This window comes from Tenrec ecaudatus, chromosome 18 (genome assembly GCF_050624435.1).
Source record: "Tenrec ecaudatus isolate mTenEca1 chromosome 18, mTenEca1.hap1, whole genome shotgun sequence".
NCBI classification, from domain to species: domain Eukaryota; kingdom Metazoa; phylum Chordata; class Mammalia; order Afrosoricida; family Tenrecidae; genus Tenrec; species Tenrec ecaudatus.
This window is the reverse complement of record NC_134547.1, coordinates 36,577,608-36,596,954: the sequence shown is the minus strand read 5'-3', so window position 1 is coordinate 36,596,954 and position 19,347 is coordinate 36,577,608. Positions and strand designations below refer to the sequence as shown.

Genomic DNA, 19,347 nt, shown 5'->3' with positions numbered 1-19,347 from the left:
GGCACAGGTCACAATTGCAAGGAGTTGGAAACAACCCAAAATTCCAACAACGGACGAAAGGATCAAAAACCTGTGGTACATACATACGATGGAGGACTACACATCACTAGAAAGCAGTGATGAACGTAAGGAGCACATTCCTGCATGGGAAGAACTGGAGGAAATCATGCTAAGTGAAGTAAGCCAAGCACAAACGGACAAGTACAATGTAACTCCACTGAGGTAAGCTTGAAAACAAAAAAACAAAATTGGGGCATAGGGGAAAATCTACTATATGAATCCCTGGGGTGATGTCCAGCAACAATGGCAGGGGCCAAACCCAATTCAAGGATACATATGGCAGCCAACTAATAAGAGGGGAAAAGTAAGAGGAAAAAAAAGTCATGAGTGGGGGGAAGCAGGGCACTCGTCCAACCAAGGGGAGGGTATTGTTTATACCTCCACAAGAGAGGGAGAGAGAGACCAGGCTTCTACCTGATGTGCCAAGAAATGAATACAACGTACTGGCATGTGCCAGGGAATCAAAAGAGAGGTCAGTGGGGACAGCCCCAATCCCAACTATGTGGATACCCTACACCCCCTCAGAAGAATGCAGTTCAGAGGATAGCAATCGAGCTACAGCTTGGGGAGCAAAGAACATTTATAGAGGTCTAAATACAGGCATGCACATATATAAATACATATATAACAAGAGGGGGATAGAAATATATACTCATATCTATGTTAAGAATTATGGTTACAGATGGACATTGGACCTTGACTCAAGGACTCCCACAACTCAAGAACATTTTGTTTTAACAATCCGGAATTCTGTGAAGCTCACCTTCCCAACATGATCTCTGAAGACAAAATGGGGGCATAAGTAAATGTGGTGAAGAAAGTTGATGGTGCCTGGCTATTGAGAGACATAGTGTGTGGGGTCTAAAAGGCTCGAAGATAAACAAGCGGCCATCTAGCTGAGAAGCAACAAAGCCCTCATGGAAGAAGCACACCAGCCTATGTGATCATGAGGTGTCTACGGGATCAGGTACCAGGCATCTAAGACCCAGAAAAAAATCATATCCAAGGTGAAGGGGGCGGGGAGGTATCACGTGGAGTGGACACGCAATGCCCATCTGTAGACAATTGGACAACCCTCTACAGAGGGATCACAGGGAAGAAATGAGCCTGTCAGGGTGCAGAATGGCCCTGATGAAACACACAACTTTTCTCTAGTTATTTGGGGCTTCCTTCACCCCACTATCATGACCTCAATTCTACCTTACAAATCAGATTAGACCAAAGCATGCACACTGCCACAGACAAGAGCTGCAACACAGGGAATCCAGGATAGATTAAAAAACCCCAGGGCCAACAATGAAAATAGAGATACCAGGAGGATTAGGGTAGGGTGCAGGGGGAAAGGGGAAATTGATGACAAGGAGGATAAACAACAAAAAAGTGGTTGAGGAGCAACGGAGGGGGATGTAAGATATGAAAATAATAATCTATAACTTATCAAGGGTTCGTGAGGGAGGGAGGGAGGGTGGGTGGGGGATGGAGAGGGAATACATGGGGAGCTGATATCAGGGGCGCAAATGGGACTCGAATGCCTTGAAAATGATGATGGCAACATATGTGAAAATGTGCCTGACACACTGGATATATGTGTGGATTGTGATAAGAGGTGTAAGAGCCCCCATAAAATTATTTAATTAAAAAAAATTTCAAAACAAAAATGAAAAATAAAAATAAGATAAACACTATATAACCATATATAAACACAAGTAACAGAATTTTAGTTAACATTTATATGATTAACTTTTAATAATACATATGTCTACCTACATTGACATATGTCTAATCCTTAATGCAAAAATCAGGATTTACAGAAAGAGAAAGATGTATTTTTTTAAAAGATGTTTTATAAAGAATTTCAAAGACCCAAAAGAAATGTGGTAGAACAGAAATCAATGGAACATGAAATCTCATGGAAAATGAAAGAGATGTAAAATAAGTAGAAAAATTGGTAAAATTTTAGAATGAAAACTGAGATTAAAATTTAAAACAGAAGTATCTCATTTCCACACTTTCCCAACTTGAATTACTTTATATGAAACATCACAATGAATGTCAATCTGATTTTTTTAAACCTGTCAATTAATTCACTTTACACTAGAAAAACAATTCACACTTTAACTTGAGAACATATTATTAGTAAGGAAACACGTTGACATAAGTCGATAAAATGGAACAAGGACCAGAAGTTTTACCATGAAGGAGGGAGGATAAATTACTATCAGGATAATGAAAGACAAAGTTCCTAAGACATTTTAATAAGCCAAAAACCATGTTAATAAAGTACAAACTTAAGAAAGGTAGAAACTTTCTGAATTTGTACTATAAAATACCTAAAATATTCCTGAATATTATCAGGTAGCTCTAAGAATGCATCACAGATAACATTGGAAATTCAAATAGCAACCACTTAAATCACACAGAAAAGAATCCATGATCTAATAGAAAATTCAAGGTCACTGAGTAGCAAAACTCGAATCAGCAAACCAATACAACAGGAAAAGTCTGTATTATTTAGAAATAGTATTTAGCATTATATGAGTTAGAAATCTTTAACATATACAAAAAGTTATTAATCATCACTTCTGAACACTGAAAAGATGATATCATTTCTCTAAATATGATCAAGGTCTAGAGGCAGTCTAAAACAAAGAGAAAGATTTTAATGAAAAATGTCTTGTTATAAATGTCTTACCACATTAGAATTTTTTAAAAGGAAAAGAATTACTAAATATATCGATGTGAATCAAACTCTCATAATATAAATATCATCATATTAATTAATTAATATATACAGAACATGCACATGGTTTTCACCCTTGCACCTAGCAGGCTCCAAGGTTTATATTAAAGCTTGGCAAAAAAAGTAAAATGAAGTCTTTAGTGAATATGATACAAAGCAAAGTGTGGTTAATACGTTAGAAGACTAAGAATAGGACAATTAGTGCTACAGTGGAGCTCAGCAAACAAGTGACTCCTAGAGTTATGGAGCGGCTCTGGAAATAAAGTTTAAGTAAGGCCCAGCTATCTAAGTGTGGAGATACCTAGGAGTAGGCACTTGCAAAGTCACTATTATACTTCTAAAATGGAGCAAAAAATACAGCTTTAAATGGAAGTGAATGTCATAAAAATTAGGTACAACAGTGAAAATTTGGAAGCTGGCTATTATTGTTGTTAGATGCCATGAAGTCAGCTTCAACACATAGCAACCCTGTGCACAACAGAAGGAAACACTGCAAGGTCCTTTGCCATGCTCACAGTTGTTCCTGTGACTGAGCCAATTGACGCAGCCACAGTGTCAATGCCTCTCCTGGACGATCTTCCCCTCCTTGGCTGCCCTTCCACTTTACCAAACGTGATGTCCTCCTCCAGGGAATGGTCTCTCCTGACATGTCTAAACTGGTCAAACAAAATCTTGTCATCCCTGCCTCTGAGGAGCTCGCTGGTCATATTTCTTCCAAGATAGATCAGCTTGTCCTTACAGCAGGCCATGGTACTTTCAGTAGTCTTCTCCAGCACAATTCAAATGCATACATTCCTCTGCAGTCTTCCTTATTCAATGCATAACTTTCACATTCATATGATGCAATGGAGAATTCCATGGCTTGGTTTAGGTGTTCCTTGGTCCTCAAAGTAACATCCTTGCTTTCCCGTAGTCTAAAAAAGCCTTGTGCAGCAGGTTTAGCCAAAGCAACTCCTCTTTTGATCTCTTGACTGCTGCTTTCGTGAGTATTGCCTGCAGACCCAAGTGAGACAAAATCCTTGACAAATTCAACATTTTCCCCTTTTATTATGATGCTACCTATTTGTGCAGTTGTGAGGATTTGGTCTTCTTTACATTGAGTAAAGGAGGCTGCGTACTTCATTAGCTATGCTTGAATTCCTTCTCACACATGGAAACGTTTACATAACGACTGCATGTCACGAACAGATTAACTTCGACTTCAAATCTGTCACAAACACACGCTTTCAAACAGATTCTTAGAGCAGTACTGCATGATATAGGGGTTTTGCTACTCCTTGGAGCAAATGACTTCATCTTTCTCCCTGGAAACATCTCGTGAGTTTGAAACACAAGCCTTGTAGTTACGAGGTCAGTGCCTAACCCATAGTGCCACCAAACTCTTTTTTCCAACGAATAGAGTGTTTAGTATAAAACTACCTCCCTAGAAAGGCCTACAGAATTTTTATTTTCTCCCTAAATCTTTTCAAGCATTTCTTTACTGCAGATTTATAAGTTCACACAAAATTAATCCTAGGATACCTATTGTTCATATCATGAATATTAAGTTTATTATAGTTTTAACCTATCTCACTTCTCACACTTTTCTATCCTCCTTTTCAAGCAATCACACTTTTTTTCATGACTCAACAATCAGAAAGGAGCCCTGGTGGCACATTTGTTAAGCACCTAGCTGTAAACCAAAAGGGTAGGAGTTCAAACCCACCAGTTTCTTTGTGGGAGAGAGAGATGTGGCTGTCTTTCTATGAGACAGGTCTATTCTTCCAAATTTACTGCATGGCAATTGGTTAGAGGCAGTGGATTAGGTAATGTATTATAGCTAAAATTTAATATATGCATGAATAAGACAGAAAATGTCACGGCTTGCTTTATAAAAATGGAATCATGATACGTACACATACTCATATCTTGTTATTCTCATTTATCATACATGGAAATCAATCTGAAATAATGGTTCTGCCCAACAGTTACTTTCTATTTAATGATTTTGGTATAGTACAACTTACTCAACTGTTAACCCTAACAATAAGTATAAATTTGTTTTTTGTATTGCCATTATAAATAGTACTGCAAAGACATTCCTATACAAAGATGTATAAGATGTATGGTGTGCTGAAAACAGCAAGTACCAACTAGTGACAGAGTCAATTATTAAGTTTTCAGGATCTTTGGAAGCTGATTATAAAGCATAGGTATTACTATAAATTAAACAATACTTGTATAAGCTTACAAGTAATAGTAAAAACAAAGGCAATACTCAGACGCCACCATTTCCTAATTGTTTTATGAACTTGTATAAAAGCTCACTGCCACGGAGTCAATTCCTACAACAGCATCAATAAAAAACAGTACAGAACTGTCCTTGTGAGTTTCCAAGATATAATCTTCAGCGAGTCGAAAGGCCCCTTTCTCCTGTATTTGTATACTATGTAGCAATACCACATACTAACTGTTTATGACTAATTACTTCGAACTCTCCATTGATGGATGTCACATTGGCATAGTTAGGTATTGTGACAAACAACTATAAAAAGGGCCCCACAAGTCTAAAATTATTTACCATCTGTTCCTTTATAGAAAAAGGTTTCCTACCTCCAGTATAAATTTGCAGAAGTACTGTTTTAAAGAGTAAAGGCACGTTTTACAAAATATAAGGGGACTTTCACAAAGAGTGCAGAAACATGGAATTTAAAAATAGAATTTTTCCATTAAATTTTTGAAGTCTCCATGTGATAGCAAATTTAATTTTTTAAAAGGTAAAATAATTCAAAATTCTACCCCCCAAAAAGTGCTATAGACTCTTATAAGGTTTCCAATCTGATTGGAGTAAAATGCTATCTGATGTTACTAAATTTTGGTTTTTGTTATGGTGGGTGAGTATCTTTGGGTTACGTAATACAGCTAAGCACTGCACAGCTACTTGCTCAAAGCTGGTGGCAGTCGGGCTGTTAGCTTCCACCAGCACTGCGTGACCCGATGCAGAACAGAACACTTCCCAGTCCTGTGCCATCCTCACAATAGTTCCTGTGCTTGAGCCTAATGTTGCAGTCACTGTGTCACTCCATCTCGTTGAGGGCCTTCCTTGTTGAAAGCACAAAGGTTGGTAGTTTAAAACTACCCAGAGGTGACTCAAAACACAAACTTGACAAACTGTAGAGAGTAGTTCTACTCTGAACACATACATTTGCCTGAGTCAGAATCCATTTAATCTGGTGGCACAGTATGTTTACTTCTTTTTTTGTTTGTTTGTTTTTAATCATTTTATTAGGGGCTCATACAACTCTTATCACAATCCATCCATACATCAATTGTGCAAAGCACATTTATACATCCATTGCCCTCATTATTCTCAAAACATTTGCTCTCCACTTAGGCCCCTGGTATTAGGTCCTCATTTTTCCCCTCCCTCATAAACCCTTGATAATTTATAAATTATTATTTTGTCATATCTTGACCTATCCAACATCTCCCTTCACCCACTTTGCTGTTGTCCATCCCCCAGGGAGGAGGTCACACGTAGATCCTTGTAATCGGTTCCCCCTTTCCAACCCACCTTCCCTCTAGCCTCCCAGTATCGCCACACTGCTGACTACAAGGTCAACACTTCGATATCACCAGAGGCTTCATGAGACAAAGACGAGGCTTTGACTCCTGTAAAGATTTACAGTCCCATAAACCCACGTAGGAACAGCCCTATTCTGTACTGCAGGGTCACTATGAGTCAGAAATAAACTCAATGGCAATGAGTCTGATTTTGGTATTCAGAGTTTAAGAATCTTTTCAAAAGTCAACTGAATCTATGCTTTTATGGCTTGTCTACATGTTTGCAATATTTTTATTGCTTTATAAGTATTTTTCCCATCAGTTTCTCAATGCACTTTGTGTCTTCTATGTGTTCTACAACTTATGACAGGGTTCAATTCTGATGGTCAAAGCAATAAGTCAAATAATTCATTTTTTAAAGGAACCTTATTATTGCTTTTTATTATCAGTATCTTTTTGTCTCCCTTATTTGTTTTTGAAGATTGGAAACCTTACATATAAACTTACAGGTATGATATCAGAAAACTATATACTGTGCTCCATAAGGTTCTCAGTGGCTGATTCTTTGGGAAGTAAATATTGTATGCAGTATATATTGTATGCAGTATATATTACTAATAATAGGATTTAAATTTTGTATGGTTATTAAGCACAGTTTGTACTAATTGTAGCACATGTTAAGTCCAGAACTACCTGCATGCAATTTCAATTTACCTATCATTTCCATGATAGTTGGAATAGCGGGGGTGGAGGGAGAATTGAATATACTTGAGATATCTCATTTAGCTCTGGTTTTCCTTTGTACTTAAGTCAGTTTTGAAAACCTGGCGTTTATACATGAAGTCTCTGGATGATACAAATGGTCAATAGACTCATATGCTTACAAGTTTGGAAGTTCACAGAGGGTCTTTGGAAGAAAGGTCTGGTTATCTACTCCCCCCAAATCAGCCACTGAAAACCCTATGGAACAAAATTCTATTCAGACACACATGGGGTCATCGTGAGTTAGAATCAAGTCCATAGCAACTAGGAATTGGTGCTAACTATTCAGTGCTTTTGAATCGGTTCCAACTCATAGTAAAAATAGAAGGTAATATTGCCTGGTCCTGGGTCAGTTTCGCAAATGTTGTATAGCTGGTAATTTACATTTAATCATTTATACTGGTAGTTTATACATAATTGGGAACATACAGAAGAGTGACACTTATTTTCTATTGTTTTTTATTGCTTTACTTTTTTATTTAGGTGGTGATCTATTGGGAATTTAATTTTTAACCATACTACAAAAATTCTGATGTTGCATTGAAAATAATTGTATACTATAATTTTTATAAAAGATTACATTGGTCTTTTTAATGTTACATAATACTGAGTGAAAAATCCACTCAAATCAAAAGCAGAGAACATTTCATTTCCCTTACTATTTGTAAGCATTCTTAGGTTCTGTAAAACAGCGATGCTGTACTACTTGCCTAAAGGTTGGTAGTTCAAATAGAAAATTGTCTTTTTGCACTAATAAAACATATTTTTCAAAAGCTGTATACAAATTCTAGTATCTAAGAATATGACAGTTGCTTGTCTACTTATATTTTCTTACAAGTTGGCAATTTTAGGAGCGATTTTAAACCTACCATCAGGCATCTGACGTTAACAAATAGCTTAAACAATGATCAAAGTTTTGTGTGGCTAATGTTTCTAAAAATCTCCACTGCCTGAATAACACTTATCTTTTTAAATATTGATTTTAAAAAGCAATGAAGCACTCAGTACTGAATATTGACATTTACAAATCAAAATATAAAATGAACAGCATACTTTTATTTTCTTTGGGGTATTGAAATCTAGCAATAAAAAGATAAATTGTAGAAATGTAATCTTAGCAAAAGTAAAGAATAAGTCACTATCTCCGACCTGTATTTAATATTAATGAGTGATTGTCTAATTTTGGGAAGTGAACAAAAGTCACCAAAGTCTTAATGATTACAACTTTAGAATTTTCCTCTTAGTTAATAGTGAACAGCTGAGTTTACAGATATGGCACAACCTAAGAGTTAAGAGTTGTGAATTTTTTAGAATCTCGAACTAAACTCTGAATGCCTAAGAAATGCAGTTTTTAAAACATTCTGACATGTGGAGGGTAGTAAACTAAGAAAAAAGCATAAACAATGAAGAAATGAATAACCAAAATTTCTGGGAAAATATGCCCCCTAACCGAGTAATTAAAAACTAAAAAGGAACTGGTGTCTTATGTTATAAAGGGTGAAAAATCCAATTTCCTGGAGTTTGAATATTCTTACAGTCATACATACTTGCAGGTCAAGAGGGAGAACAGGAAAGGTGCCCACCAGGTAGCAATGGAAAACAGGGCAGACATATGAAGCTATAAGGCATATGAAAACCAAAATTGAAGTTTATCAATAAATTATTAAAACAATAATTACTTGGCTTCGGAAATAGCAATGTTCTAGAGGGCAATAATCTACATACTTACACTAGGTAACACATATAATATTTTCCAAGTAACTTGGAAATTTAACTGCAGACAATAATTTCTTCACTTAGAAAAATCATTTATTCCTCAAGTGAAGTATACTACAAGACTACTACTAATGGAGAATTAGATTAATTCAGCACACTCACAACTTTGGATTCTCAATGCTGGCACATAAGAGTTTCTTCATAAATATTTGTTAAGTTGAATTGGTGATCCATGTTATTAAAGGAAGTCTTAAATTTCCAAAAGAAAGCTGCTAAAACTTGCATGTCTACAAAACTTCATAAATACCTTAATTAGAGCCCATTCTTATCACAACACATAATATTTTCATTAATGTATCCCATACAATAGTGGCAGTTAATAATAGGAAAGATACTTATTTCATAGATGACAGATGTTTGATAAGAAAAAAGTAGAAAAGCTGACAAAGTTGTGATTCAAGGACTACTTGATGACCAGTTTACCAATGTAAACTCACATGCTACTCTATCTCCTGCTAATGACCCATCTAGCCAAAAAAATCAATCCTCACTGGCACTGGGTTAATTCCAACTCAAAGCTACTCTGCAGGACAGTTAAGAACTGTACCTGTGGGTTTCTGAGACTGTAACTCTTTATGTAAGTAGAAAGTCTCATCGTTCTCCCGAAAACAGCTGGTGGTTTGGAATGTTGACCTCCCAGTTAGCAGCCCAACACAATAAAAAGCACCCTGCCATCAGGGCTCCTAGTAGCCCATTCTCACCCCCTGATTTAACTATCAAGCCTCATCTCTTCTAGAAAGACATCTATTGGTTCCCCTCAAAAAGGACACATTATAAATTATTAAAAATAGTTACCACTAGGTAGAGGAGAGTAATTTTTACCTAGTATAATTCTGTTTCCTAAATATTAGATGTGAAGATATTCATTTATTATTTGGTTACTCTGTACAATGACAAAATGGACCTTTGGCATCTACTGCCAGGCATGGCACAAACTATTTGATACACAGTATCAAGTATTTGATACACAGCTCTACATTGTTACTTCAGACACAATGGTGTTATTAAGAAGCTGAAATTTATGGTCTCTGAAGACTAATTGCACCATGAAAGCTCACAAAAATGCTTGGCTGAGAAAAACTGAGATCCTTTCGTCTTTGCTTTCATCTCTGCCTTACGAGAGCAGATTTTAACTGGAAACACAGGGAACCTAGGGAGGATGATCCCTTCAGGACCAGTGATGTGAGTGGCGATACTGGGAAGGTAGAAGGGGGAACTGGTTACAAGGATTACTAGGATCTACGTGTGACCTCCTCCCTGGAGGACAGACAACAGAAAAGTGGGTAAAGGGAGAGGTCGGACAGTGTAAGATATGACAAAATAATAATTTATAAATTATCAAGAGTTCATGAGGGAGGGGGAAAAGAGGAGCTGATGCCAGGGGCTTAGCTGGAGAGCAAATGTTTTTAGAAATAATGAGGGCAATGAATGCACAAATGTGCTTTACACAATTGATGTATGTATATGTATGGATTGTGATAAGACTTGTATGAGCCCCTAATAAAATGATTAAAATAAATAAATGATCAGAGGGTTAAGAAAAAGGGAACAGATGGCTTTAAAATTAGGTGTATGTAAATATACAAATTTAATTATTTATTTAGAATATGGTTTCAATTAAGTTCCACTTTTTATCATCACAGTTCATTTGAACCCTCAAGATTTTTTCCTTTTTTAATACATTTTTTAGTCTATATGTTTCTCCACACTAGATGACAAGCTGATAAAATATGCATTTTAAATATGAAACAAACCCATTTTATAAAAATGTAGCAAAATTTGCCTATTTAACTTATTCAAATAAGATGTGAAAAGGCCATTGCACCATTCCCATTTTATTTTTAATAAAAAAGTATTAAGTTCTTTCAGTGACCTTTATGGAAAGAGCATGGCCTATAAAATCTATTTAAGAATAGTATATGCACTTGATGTCTCATGTATTGACCTTATGAATACCAATAACTCAATTATCTATTTCATTTTCTTTTAAAATTTATGACCCATTAGAGTAGCTTGCCATAATATCCTTTAATTTTATATGATTTCTTGTGAGGTGAGAGTCATAGTTCATTAATTCTAAAAAGTTTAGAATTTCTCTCTAGGGAAATAAAAGCACTCAGAAGTGATATAACTGTTTTAATGTTCTCCATCATGTTTGTATTAGTCACTGTTTTATCTCAAATGCCAACAGTGCTGACACAAAGTGAACACTTAGTAAATATTAAATAAATAAAATCAATATCCTATGTATAAAATTTGCCAAAAGCTATTTAGAATCAACTGAAATAGAAGAGATTCATCAAAATACATGAATTTAAGTAAAATACAACACTGAATTATTTAACTTTTGTTTTGGTTAACAAATGGCAGACTGGTTATTTAGTCACATCATTTGCCTGGTTCAGTGTGATTCACAACTACAAAGAAACCATTTTCCTGGCACCACATTCTACTTCTCAGGGTTAGGGCCCAGAGTGATAGGAACTCTTTCTGGGAGCCATTCACAGGTTGAAAGCCATGAGTTAAAGGCAATTTGTGACTTTGTAAGATTTCCCAGCAGGCCACTGAGGTAGCTGTTGAGCATGTCAAAGTCATCAGGAACAATTTGGGGTAGTTGGTTAACCAGACTCATCAAAAGTGGCCCACAGTATTGGCAGCAGCCACCTTTCCAGACAGTACATCCTCTGCATATTACCACTGTGCTCAAAGCATCCTGGATATGGGCTGACTCATGTGCTCCACCCCACTTGTAGCAAGTCACTTAAGACTTGCAAGTCACCCAGTTGGGATCAAAACAGGTCTTCATCATCAGGTCAAATCCAATACTTTGGTGTCAAATATGGTCAGAGCTGTAACCATCACTCCATCGGTCCTCCCAGGGACATCCATTCACGTGCTGATATAGGCCTGGATGCACATGCGGCTATTCTGGAGGCTGGTTTCGACAGTGAGGTGAATATGGTCAGGGACCTCTCAGCTGCAGTATTCGTGGATCAGCAGTGTTCAATGATGCCATGGCCTGTAGAGTACTATCCCAGATTGAGATAATTTGAAGGGACTTTTTGTGCAGTTTACACATATTCACAAATTCTGTGTCAACAATCACCTCATCTCCAAACTCTTTGTGAGGTACCGAAGAATAACTCCCACTGAGTGCTTCTCAGCAGTAAACAGCAGGGTTATGATAACTTGAGCAGTACCCTCACTGTGTCACTCATAACTGTCCATGGTGGAGCCTGACCATTTGGCTACCTGGGAAAGGCCCTGCGAGAGCTAAGCCAGGCTGGGGCTAGCATTGAGGCTGAGTTCTACCCTGAGGCCGAAATCATAGGGGCTGCAGCTGCTGTTGACTCAGACCAGGAGGCAGGAGCTGGAGTAGACTCTCCACCTGGAGTGGGAGCTGAAGCCAGTCTGAGATGGAGCTGGGGCTCGAGCAGAAGCCACTGCCCTGGCCACCACCAGTCCTTAGACAGAGCCAATGAGAGGAGCACTGGACACTCATGTAGTCATCTTGTAGAAAGAGCTAAGTTGTTTAACTTCAGTACTCCGCATATAACATTGTATTTTCAATCACCTCATCCACATGTAAAATCTGGGCAACGAATAAGGAAGACCAAAGAAAAATTGATGTCTTTGAATTGTGGTGTTGGAGAATAATATGAACTATACCATGGGTTTTAAGAGAACAAATCATTGTTGAGAAAAGTACAGACAAAATGGGCCATAGAAATGCGGATGAAAACAGTTGACCTCATATAATTTTGATACGTTATCAGGAATAATCAGTTGCTGGAGGACATCACGTTTGCTAAAACACAGGGTTGTAAAACGAGGAAGACCCTCAGTGAGAAGATCTGACCCAATGCCTAGATGAATGGGCTAGCACGGCAACAGTTATGAGGATGATGCAGGACCAGGTAGTTTCTTTTGTTGTACACAGGGTCACGTGAGTTGGAATCAACTGGAAGCCACCAAGCAATAATATTCTTCTATTCTACTCTATTATTTATACAGGGAGTTCTCAGTGAAATAACAAGATTATTAAAGCATGAAATGTGTAACAGCAAAATCAGTTGAATAAACATAATACAGCCTCACACATAATCACTTTATAAAAGTAAATATATCTTAACATACAAGATTTGTCCAAAGAAACCCAAGGTAATTATTACGAGTGAAAAACTGTAATTCCAAAATTAAATAATAGTGAATTAGTTCAATACTAATTGAATTATAGGAAAGAAGTAAATGAAAATTTCACTGTGTACCATTTGCAGTTTTCACAAGAAAGAATCTCATAAAAAGATGTGATATTAGTCATTCTGCTACACTACTGATGAACTGCTAAGCCACAGGTCAGCTGTTCAAACTGACCAGCCACTCTGTAAGAAAAGGATGAGGCAATCTGCCCCTGTAAATATTTCCTTCCAGCCCTGGAAACCCTCTCAAGCTGCTGTGTGTCCAGATGTATTCAATGGCAGTGAGTTTGGGCTCATTTTCATGTCATTTTATACAAGTTGTATAGAAGAATTAATCTCAATGCATTCAACATTTTGAAAATGGACTTAAACCATTTCCAGTTGTTTTTTACATTATGATGATGCCTAGTTTACATTCCTGTACAACATAAACATTATTATTACTAATTAAAATTTGATCAGAATTTTTAATTAGCAATATAATAAAATAAAGGTGTCCCTATACACGAGGAGTTTGTTTGAATGCCTAGGCTTAAAAAACAAACCAGGTTTCATGCACAGCTATACCACTTCATAACTATCAAGACTGAGTCTGGTCTGATCAACTGTAATTTGAGGAAGAATATAAATATAGGGCTGGTGTGAGACTCAAGGTATGTTAAGTAAAACAATCAGCATAGGGTGCATTAAATACTAATTGCATTTTCCATTGGCTCAGATGCATGTAAAAGTTGAACAATGGATAAGAAAGAATGCATTTGACTTGTGCTGCTGAAGGACATTCAAAGTACCATGGACTGCAAAAAGCTCAAGAGTCTATAAGTAGTTACGGCCACAATGCTCCCTAGAGGCAAGAATAGCAAGAATTTTTTCAGGAAAACCCAGTCCTTAGAGAAGGGCATCATGCTTGGTAAAGTGGATGGGGCCATATTTTAGAAACTTTAACTTATGTTTTTAATATACAATGGTTTCAAAATTAATGCCATAAAGAGACAACTCAAGAGGTCTGGGAGGCTGGTCCCAGCACCATAAATTAAGTGGATTCCTGCCCCTCCCCCGAAAAGAATTTGTTCCAAAGGATGACATCGACTCTGCAGCTCCGGGAGATGAACATATCTGATCAGAGCACACGGGAGCAGATGAAGGGGCAGGAGGAGAGAGTGGAGCACAGCCTGGCCCACCAGGCTGTGAGGAGGATGTTCCTGAGTAGAGCAGCCAGTCCACAGAGAGAACAACATGGCTGGCCCCACTATGAGAAATGATGCCAATCACTGACTAAGGGCGATACAGGGGACAGCACCGGAGACACAGTGTGGGAATTGCACCTGACCTGATCCCACCACACCGAGGCAAATCACTGGGGGAGTGCAGCGGAACAGCAAGGGAATGGAGTGGCAAGGTCCCCAGGGAATGCTGAAAGTGAACTTTGGGGCCAGGGCGTGGTGCCCCAACAGAATGGACTAGAAAACGCTCCTAAGGGCTAGCAAACAATCCCTGAACTAACTACAAGCTTTTCTCTTGTGAACTGTTTTGTTCTGTTCTTTGTCAGTGGTTTGTTTTTGTTGTTTTGTTGTCTGGTTGTATACTGTTGCTTTGTTTTCCTCTGTCTTGTTTTCGTGCATGTTAGTGTCTCCACAGGACTGTCTGAATAGGACAGGCTGGATGAACTATCTGGAGGAAAAACAACGGGACCGACAGTTCTGGGGGGACTTGGGGTGGGGGGGTTGGGAGGGGTAAGGAAGTGGGGTTAACAAACACAGGGACAAGGGAAAAACATGGGACCCAAAATGGTAGAGAGGGGGGAGTGGCAGGCCTGGTGGGGAATGATCAAGGGTAAGGTTGCGTAGAGAAGAGGTATACTCTAGCCCAGGTGGCGATGAAGCATGGTAGTAGGGCAGGAGGAAAGTCAAGGAGATGGAGTCAAAGGGCATTTATGAAGGTCTAGACAAAGACATGTACATGCAAATATATATAGGAGGATGGGGAAATAGATCGATGTGTCTATATTTATAGGTCAAGTATTAAGGTGGCGGAAGGACCTTGGGCCTCTACTCAAACACTCCCTCAATGCATGAATACTTTCTTTTATTAAATTGGAACTCTATGATGCTCACTCTCCCGACACAACGGCTGGAGCCAAAGTGGGTGAACAAGTAAATGTGGTGAAGAAAGCTGATGGTGCCCAGATATCAAAAGAGATAGTAGTGTCTGGGGTCTTAAAGGCTTGAAGGTGAACAAGCGGCCATCTAGCTCAGAAGAAACAAAGTCCACATGGAAGAACACACCAGCCTGTGTGATCGAGTGGTCCCGAAGGGATCAGTTACCAGGCATCAAAGAACAAAAAAATCATATCATTGACTGCACACCTCCATGATAGGATCGCTGAAGACAAATGGGTGCATAAGCAAATGTGGTGAAGAAAGCTGATGGTGCCCGGCTATCAGAAGAGATAGTAGTGTCTGGGGTCTTAAAGGCTTGAAGGTGAACAAGCGGCCATCTAGCTCAGAAGCAAAAAAGCCCACATGGAAGAAGCACACCTGCCAGTGCGATTACGAGGTGCCAAGGGACCAGGTATAAGGCATCATGCAAAAAAAAAAGGAAAAGATATATGTGCGTGTGTATGTATGTGTATATATACATATGTGTGTGTATATATATGTATATATATATATACCATATTAAATGAATGGGGAAGTGCAGAGTGGAGACCCAAGGCCCAAGTGTCGGCCAATGGAGATCCACTCATAGAGGGGTTTAGGCGAGGAGATGGGTTAATTAGGGTGTGAGGTAGTACTGATGAAGAACACAGCTTTCCCCCAGATCCTGGATGCTTCCTCCCCCCAACTACCATGATCCGAATTCTACCTTGCAGGGCTGGATAGGGCAGAGGCTGTACACTGGTAAATATGAGGGCTGGAGACACAGGGAATCTAGGGTGGATGATACCTTCAAGACCAAGGGTGAGAAGGGCGATGCTGGGAGAGTGGAGGGTGAGTGGGTTGGAAAGGGGGAACTGATTACAAGGATCCACATGTGACCTCCTTCCTGGGAGAGGGACAGCAAAGAAGGGGGGGAAGGGGAGACTCTGGATAGGGCAAGATATGACAAAATAACGATGTATAAATTACCAAGGGCACATGAGGGAGAGGGGAGAAGGGAGGGAGGGGAAAAAAAAAAGAGGACCTGATGCAAAGGGCTTAAGTGGAGAGCAAATGCCTTGAGAATGATTGGGGCAGGGAATGTATGGATGTGCTTTATGCAATTGATGTATGTATATGTATGGATTGTGATAAGAGTTCTATGAGTCCCTAATAAAACGTAAAAAAAGAAGAGAAAAAATGATTAGGGCAAAGAATGTACAGATGTGCTTTATACAATTGATGTATGTTTATGTATGGACTGTGATAAGAGTTGTATGAGCCCCTAATAAAATATATATATATAAAAGAGACAACTCAAAGGCCGTCAAAGTCAAACCACAGAATCGTGAGGTCATGCTTCATAAGAATCAAGAATATAGATGACAACCTATATGTCCAAGAACTAAGTTCAAGATAAAAGGAGCCCTGTTTGCACACTGGATTAAATTGTTGGGTGGCCAGCCAAAAGGTCAGCAATTCGAACATACCAGTTGCTATGCAGGATAAAAATGAGGTTTATTTGTTTCCATACAGAAACGCAAAAGGGCAGAACTACTGTTATGAGCTGGCCTCATTGCTATTCTTATATAATCAAATGAATTATTATTTTTGAGGTGCAATTCTCTTGACATAATATTAACTAACTTATGGCATACAATTTAGCACATTGATAATGCTGGGCATCTACTCTGACTCTACTAGTTTCAATATTCACAGTAGATGACCAATATTGTCACTACAGGAGAGAAAAAAAAAACAAAAACCAATTGTCATTTAGTTGATTCTACCTCATGGAGATGCTACATGTTGTACAGTAGGTCTGCACTTCACAGTTTTCTTAACTATGCCATTTTAGAAGCAGATTGTCAGGTACATCTTTCTTTCTGTCTCAGTAAGTTCAAACTTCTAAAAACTTAAGTTATTGGTGCTAAACTGTGGCAACCATACTCTTATCAATCTACCTATTGCAGTTTAGGACATTTCACCGAACAGACATCCTATAGGACAGAGAACTGACCCATGGGGTTTTCAGTTTTGGACCTGGTATGCAGCAGCACCCACCGGAATCCAACAGCATAGCTGCAAACATCTCTTGCTCTAAGCATGGCCAGAGATGAAGAGTCTGACTCTTCACTACTCTTGAGAACATTTGCTCCTCATTAGTCACCTATATACCATATGTCTCACAACTAACTCATGGGTACTATGAGGAAGCTCAAAAGTTATTGGACATGGTGAAGAAAATAGATGGAGTCTAGCTATCAGAAGGCATAGCATCTGGGGTCTTAAAGGGTTATTTTCAAACATGTCGCCATCTACGTGAGGCATCAACTAAATTCACAGTACTCTGTGTGATCCAAAGATTATAAATAATATATCCAAATATAAAGAAGAGAATGGCATCAGAGTATAAATTGTGAATACATGATATACAGAAGTTATGGATGACAGTGGAGACCCAAAATTCATGTGCAAGGCCCACACCTGGATTGGGCCTCCAGGAACCCCTCTGATCACAGCTGAGGGATGTGAATAACCCTGTTAGCAGAGAGCATTGTACAGTTGATGATGGAAGATGCAGTCAGGGAAAAACACAATGTCTTATCATCTGATCTACATTTTGACCTATTTTTAAACTGTTTCCATTTCTAAAAAAGTGAAAGAGAAATGCATGTGGATTAAGCCCCTGGGGAATCCCCTCGGACTCCGGACCAGGGATGTGGACAGCCATGCGAACATGCAGAATGTATATACAAAGCAGACAGTTGCCTGTGCAGGTACGTCAATACTTAGCACCCTATCATTTGATCTCCCTTATAATTCATTCAAATTTGTTCCAGATTTTAATAAATTCTCTCTTTTCAATTGAGTTTATATTGGTTTTACTTTGTTATTCTTATTTTTTATTATTGTTTGTTTTTAAATATATTTCTGTATAAGAAATCCAGGATAGGTAATAAATCTATAAAAACGGTAACTGGATGAATTATTCCTTGGGGCCTATGGCAGAGGAGGTTGAGGGGAAATGGGGAAGCTAATAGTGATGAGTACACAATTAAACAAAATGTTCTAAACTAATGTGGTGATGTTTGTACAACTGAGCTTGATGGGATGAAACTACTGAATTGCATGATATGTGAATTATATGCCAATAACACTGTTAGAGAAGAAATGATTAGAAATGTCCATTTTCTTTTAATTCTGGATTGGTTTTTTTTTGGTGATGTTTGTACAACAGAACTTGATATGATTAAATTATTGAATTGTATGATATGTGAATTACATGCCAATGCCAATAAACTGTTGGAGAAGTTATTAGAAAATGTCCATTTTCTTTTAATTCTGGTTTGTTGGGGTTTTTTTGTTGTTTTTTTTTCAATAAATGTTACAATTCTTGCCTTTTCTGGCTCTTGTTTTCTCTTCTGTCATTTCTTTATGCTTCATATGCATCCATCCCCTTACTTTCAGATCCCACGAAGCAGATTCATGTCCTCCCCACCCGACACAGTTTAAAAAGCAACAGCTCACATCCAGGGGATGATGTTACGTGCTCTGGGGAATGAATGAGCTCTCTGTGTTGGGCAGCTGACACTTGCACCACTGTTTTTCTTTATTCCCTTTTTTTTCAAGTCTTGCTTTTAAATTTTATCTTTCACTTTATCAATTTCCCCCCTTTCCTATCCATCTGAGAAGGGTCCCCTAATACACCACCTAGTCGTAACTGCCAAGAACCTCCAAATTCACTAGTACACGTTCCTACAGACTGGGCTCCACATGTTCACCACAGTGTCTTCATTGACTTGTTCAATACTAAACCACCTTGGTTTTATCTTTTCTTCTTTTTATTATTTCTGTATTAATTTATCCTAAGTCCATTCCTCCAACTTCCTGTTTTTGCTTTCCTTTTCATTTTATTATCTTACTCTCCCCTTGTCCCTTTTCTCTTTCTCCAGCAATCAGGAGCTAATGACCATACGCAGCCACATCTACCAAGCCATTTATGACACTCACTGGGTAAGTGCCACGCGTCCGCTCTAACACCACTGGACAGAAAGAAGGAAACCACCAACACCTAGCAGGATGCCCTCACGTGCTCTACTGAGAGCAGCCAGAGACTTGCAACAAC

At 38.4% G+C, this 19,347-nt stretch overlaps 1 protein-coding gene and 1 pseudogene across 4 annotated transcripts in view; both read right to left on the bottom strand.

Moving 5' to 3' along the window:
* Positions 1 to 19,347, bottom strand: part of PHKB (phosphorylase kinase regulatory subunit beta) — a 245,632-nt gene that overhangs the window by 194,410 nt on the left and 31,875 nt on the right. The gene's annotated exons all lie outside the window — the stretch shown is intronic.
* LOC142432524 (eukaryotic translation initiation factor 3 subunit F pseudogene) overlaps positions 11,331 to 19,347 on the bottom strand; it is a 33,694-nt pseudogene continuing 25,677 nt past the window's right edge.